Source organism: Saccostrea cucullata, unplaced genomic scaffold (genome assembly GCF_032062105.1).
Source record: "Saccostrea cucullata isolate Sc308-1 unplaced genomic scaffold, CSIRO_AGI_Scuc_v1 ctg11023, whole genome shotgun sequence".
Taxonomy (NCBI): domain Eukaryota; kingdom Metazoa; phylum Mollusca; class Bivalvia; order Ostreida; family Ostreidae; genus Saccostrea; species Saccostrea cuccullata.
Window position 1 is genome coordinate 1 of NW_026922098.1, and position 6459 is coordinate 6459.

At 31.2% G+C, this 6459-nt stretch overlaps 1 pseudogene; it reads right to left on the bottom strand.

The window, feature by feature from the left end:
* Positions 1–3051: 3051 nt before the first annotated feature.
* On the bottom strand, positions 3052–4514 carry LOC134261177 (QRFP-like peptide receptor; annotated as a pseudogene).
* Between the last annotated feature and the right edge of the window lie 1945 nt (positions 4515–6459).

The window sequence follows — 6459 nt, forward strand, 5'->3', positions numbered from 1 at the left end:
CAGATCTATATATAAAACATGTAATGTTGGATACATTCAAATCCAACTATTTGAATTAATTATAATGCGATTCATGTATTTTGTTTCAGCGACCGCGGTCGTTCCGAACCTCTTTTATAACTAATTCAACGTATATTTATTTAGATAAAAATAATTACACAGGAGCCATATTTACTTTTACAATATAGGTTTTTCAATTATTCTTTATACACGTAATACAAAACAAAGGACTTTTTTGTATAAATATCAGTACTAGAATATGTATTTAAGTCATGTTCATGTAATTTTTATTTTTGACCTAATATGTAATAAAGGGTAGGATGTAAACAACTACAATATTTCTTCATTAAACACTATTACCATATCCGATATGTACAGATAGCTGATATTAATGAAATCATGAGAAGGGTTTACTTCCGAGGGAACGAATTGTTTTAAACTGAGAGAATGAATTACAATCCGAGATAACGGATTGTGTTATTTGAGGGAACAAATTGATAATCATGGACAGTTTCAGCTAAAAATTTTCAAATTCATTTTTCCATTTTTTAATTGTTATAAATTTTTAACTAAGGTATTTGTAATGATCATAAAAAAATGAATTTCAGTTGTCGAGATATAAGACAGATTTAGAGCTTCCAACATTTGTTATGTTTATTACAGGGCCCGTGCCATGTTTTTGTTTACATACATCAGCTGTACATTGTAGGTTAAATATACTATTATGTTCGTTCAAAGCAGATGTTTTTTTTTCAACAAAGAATTAGTTCTAAATACGATTAAACCGTTTCTCGTGTTTGTTGAATCTCGTTTTGTTAATATAAATATGATATTTTCTATATGTAAACAAAATAAGGCACGAGTCTTATTTGAATTTTGAAGACATTTAAGTTCTGTACATGTATCTCCATTGCAAATCAACAAATGATGTTCAAATTTTTGCTGATCATTAGAATTGCCTTAGTTAGGAATTGTAAGCATTAAAATCATTTTTTTTAAAATTCAGTCGGAACTTTGTCCATGTCCGTGCAAAGACGATAATAAGAATATTTTTGCAACAACTCTTAGATTCATGTTATTTAAATGTAATATAACGCTACTAATAAATAACGATTAGACTTTGTGAATATTCTAACAAGTGCGTTGATGTATCTAGTATATGTCTCTGCGACAGAAAAATCTTTTTAAAGTTAAAATCTTACATATTTAATATCAAGTTGAAAATTCCATGAAACCATGAAAATTGTTCCTTATTCATTAAAAATAATTCTGAAATCAAACAATTATGTGATACCGGTACCAAAGTTATTTATGGAGAATTTATGGAGAGAACGATCATATAGGCAGTTATGCCTGCTGTTCAATCCATTTCTATGAATAAAATATATTTTAAACTAAAGTAATTTATAAGATATGACATTTGGCAGTTCCATGGGGCGTTTATATATTACAGTAATCAAAAAAATATTCTTCTGTCTGGATACGTGAGACAGATATCTGAAATATTGTTAAAATATAATATTGTAATGTATATGACGAATTCTAATTTAATATCGTAGTAACAGTGAATGGGGAAAACATTATCACTTTTGCTTAGAACCGTTTACAATCTGCCTGTATTAAATTACAAATGAGATAGCACAGTAAAAACGATTGCTTAATTATTTATCTAATACCGCTGACTGGCAAATAATAATCTCCACGTAGAAGTTCATGCACAATTATGATACATACATGTAAACCAGGAAGTCACATAGATCTAAAAAAAAAAAAATATCATGGACGAATGTCTCTTCAGGCGCCTGTACTGCTAAACCATAACTTAAGTAAAACAAACTAGAACTGCATTATGAAATATTTATTTGCTTATCGACATTTCGGTTTCAGGAAAGAACACAGAACAACAGAAACTATTATATTTATTCTTCAAGCATTCATGTCGATCATGACACAGTGCGTCTGTGACCAGTTGACAGGGTATGCTTACTTCTGGGTGTCACCATGATCTCTCATATGATGATTAAGAGGTCATTGTTTGCTCTTCTCAAGATTTGCTCTTCCTAGATTTCTGTTTGTTTTTGATTTATGTCTCCATATTTCATGTACAGTTTTAACATAATCGCATTAAAGTGATGTGTATATTTCATTACTCTCAACAGAAAGATTTAACAAGGGGATGGTCTAGGTCCTTCAATTCTCAATTCCTATATAAATGATCTACACGAGGATTTTTTACTTAATGTTCTTTGTTTGTTGTTTAACATCCCTCTCATGAATTTTTAATTCACATGGAGACGCCATCAACTGCCGATGGAGAGCTGGAATTTTGTCCTATACTCAGCACTTACGGCCATTGAGCAATGAGAGATCTTTTTCGTGCCAGCGCCTATTGCAATACGGGACCTCGGTTTTACATTTGTACGGTCTCATCCAAAAAATCGGTCGACGTCTCCATGTCCCCAAGTGGGATTCGAACCCGCGACGTAAGGATTAACACCTTACATCGCGACCCTAGAGCAGAAGCTATAATCACTGTGCCACACGGGCGACTTTTACTAATTGTAAATAAGTAAGAATAGTCAGAATTGGGCAGATTTCCTTAGTTCCTTTTTTAAGGATCAAGTATTTGCAAACTGCCTTTTTCAAGTACCTCACTGTTCGTCCTCTACGATTTTTTTCGAAACACGCGAAATCAAAAAAAATGAATATGGTGTTGTTCAAATATATTTAAGAAAGTGCTGATTCTAAATTTCATATTTTTTTTAAAGCTTTGATCTGTAACTTCTTGCTTTTCCCAACATTTTTCAGAGTTCATTGTGGAGTTCTTTTCGATGCTGCACAAAATTGTAATTCCGAGTCGCTGCTCAGTGAGTTCTACGACGTCATATATGGTATCTACCAAATTTAGATATACATGTATATATATATATATATGTGTGTGTGTGTGTCTTTTGGTAAAAATGTTATGACATGATACTTTTCCCTCGTATGCATACAAAGAGTTGTTCTCTAGTATTCAGATCTTGTACAGTCAACACAAGAATAAATAACTTATAACTTAGTGATACGAACCACTTCAGTTTTCCCATTCACGGATGTTACAAAAACTCGATTTTTGCAGAATATGCGTATGAATTCATTTTGGAAAGCTTTGTTCAAAAATGTATATATTATTGGATTGATGCAGCAATTAGCATATCCAATCAATTTTAAAATTGCACTCTTGATCCTAAAAGACTCGTTTTCATTAACGACAAATTCTCTGTAAAGATGAAAGGTAAAGAATGGAAGCCACAAAACGGTAAACGACAAGAAAAGCATGACAAGCATCTTGATCACCCTCTTCTTCTGTTTGATATTGCGTTCATGATGACGTGGATTTTCCAAGACATCGCCGAGAGGGTGGTGGATCCAAAGACGATGTCCGATCCGCCCGTAGCTGAAAGCCATCACAAGAACCGGAAGAAGATAAAAACACGTGTATATCATAGACGTGTAAATTCGACTGCTGTATTGATTTGGGAAAAACTCTACACAGATGTATTTGAAACCATCCATTAAAAGCACTCCATTTGTATTCTTTACGTTTACTCGTTTGTCTAGTTTTTGAAATATAAGATTTGGAGATGAAACACACAACGAAATGCACCAAACAGCAATTACAATAAGTCTTCCTGAACTTCGGTTATGGATCACGTCTGAAAGCAGATCCCTTTAGGGGGGGACCCAAGACGATTCACAAATTACTTGTTCTTACTTGATTACTCAGGATAAAGCTATGCCATTCTAGGATGTTTTGCCCCTAGTATATTGGTTTTATTTTTGAAAAAAAACTGCAAATGTAGCAGGTTAGCAAAAATACAGATAGTGGGCAAACTATCTTTAGCCCTGTCAGCTTAGCCAAAAATATTATTAATGAATGCTGTTATAAATTTCCAATGTGCTGGTATCTATAATTTCTGACTTAAAGGATTCCAGAATCAAATGTAATACCTGTCAATTGCAATAAAAAGCAAAGTAAGAATGCTGGCTACGACCGTCACACCCTCAATATACGCCGTAAATTTGCAAAGAAAAAGACCAAAATCACCACTCGACACCCAGTCATTGGCTACCACATAATACAGTTGAAACGGCATGTTGAAGGCCGCAATAAGTAAATCACTGCTTGCTAGCGAAACGATGTATAAATCTGTCAAATTCCGGGCTTTCTTCACCACACCAATAAATCCAAGAACCAACGAATTGCCAAACACTGCCAAAACTATTATCAGTAGATAGAGCGCCATGAATACTTCCACTGTGGATTTTGATAATGGGGCGGGTAAAATGTTTTTGCGGTCTATGGTTATACTGTACAGAGGAGAGTTGCAAATACTCTGCAGACGTATAATAAAGGAATTGTTAGAATTGTTGGTGCTTTGACCAGTATGTTCACATAATCGTGCAAAAATTGAAAAATCAAAGGACTGAAGAATACTGTCGTTTTCTGTCATGTTCACCGTAACATTCATCTTTATTTGTCCTTTCGTGGCAGACTAAATGAATGTCAACAACGTTGATGAAGTTCGTTGAGCGATGGTTTCATTTTTATCATTTTCAAATGGGCGTAGAAATTGCGTCATTTCAATCAAAAAAATTTTGACTGCTCGACTAATATAGCAAGGACATTCTTAATTACAGAAATGTAAACATGTCACTCTGGTATTACTTGTAATTTATCTTCAAAATGAATATTCCGGGGATTTGAAAAAAGATCGATGCTATTGGTATTGAAGTTATACATCTGTCTTTCATATAAATATCCTATTTATCATGAAATATAACATCTTTTGATATTTCAAAGACATGCCAGTTAAGATATGGTTGGTTGAGACAAGTTAATTTTTGCATAAGCTGTATTATTTTTTTAAATTTAAAATTGGAAAAGGGAAACAAAGCAGTTGCCCAGTTCGACAGGAAATGGTTTCCATTGATAAATTTAAGGATGGACGTACCAGTAAGAACTTAGAGGCTTGTTAGTCCGATTTTTGTTTTTTATCATTATCTGTTAATCTTTGTCCATTCTAATGTTTTTTTATATCAACACGTTTTTGATGAGCCAATAGTTGAAGATTTCAAGTTTAAAACAAAATTGTTTAATTTTCAAAAAAAGTTTACAGGATATACAGTATAAATATATGGAGGTTTCCCCAATCAAAAACAAATTTAATACTTAAATTTTAATTTTATGAAGTTCTTAGACTTTCATTTTTTAACTCAGTGGTTTTTACCACTCAAAAAAAGTGTTACTTGTTGTTTTTAAAATAAGATATTAGTTTAAAAAAAACTAGTAATTATTATTATTTAGTCAGAATAGCAAGTAAATGACTATCATGGTTAGTAATTGTAAACATAATTAGTAATAAGGATGAATTCATTTACTTATAAAATGATTTACTAATATCAATACGTAATAGGAATTATATTACTTAGAAAATGAACTACTCATTTTTAAAAAAATTTTTATTACTTAATTTAGAGATAATATGCTTTCAAAATACTAGATTTTATGAATTATCACTAAGTAAATGTAATTTGAAATTAATTAAAATCTAGAATATTATTACTTAAAAAAAATACTAAGAAATGAAAAATTATTATATTTACTAAAATCACATTATTTACTAGAAAAAAAGCAATTAACCCTCTGATAATTAAGGAGATACATGTAACTATGAAAGTTTAAAATGTAAGACTAATCACAGTTTTTTTGATCACAGTTTCCTAATTGAGCTTTCTGAGTAATCAATTAGATGAGATCTACATGGTATGGTAACAATACTTTCTTTTTTTTTGCCAAATTTTTTTGTAATTGTTTTATTATATTTAACAATAAAACATTTAAATTAGTATTAAAAGCCTTATAAATTAAATAAGTTGTATCTTTTTAAGGACCATTTTAAAAATGGTTTAAAGTTGCAAATACTTAATACAACAATTTAATTAGTATGATTTTTTTTTTCATATGAAGGAATATTTAGAAGAAAGATAATCCTTCCCCAACAATTAAAATGGAAGCCAAAATTATATATTAAATAATTTTTTGTATTACAACTGCTCTGAATTCTCCATTCAGTAAATAAATTATTGTTTTTAATAAATCAATTAAATACAATTTAAACAAGATGTGTTTGTGAAACACTGACCCCCCCCCCCCCTTATGGCAAATAGCAAAGGTTAAACTTTTCTTTTATGCAAATTCAATATATTGGTATTTTTCCATATCTCAAAAGGGAAATCAAAAGGGAAAGTTTTTGGGATTATGGGGCCCGCCACAAAAAAAAATCAAATAGAAAGAAGCCCCCAACCCCCCAAAAAAAAAAGTTCCAATTTTGAAATGAGATTAATAAGGCAATTCACAAAGGGGGATTTGGGGACCCAAAAAAACTTGTACAAGAATGAAATATGTAAAGTTTG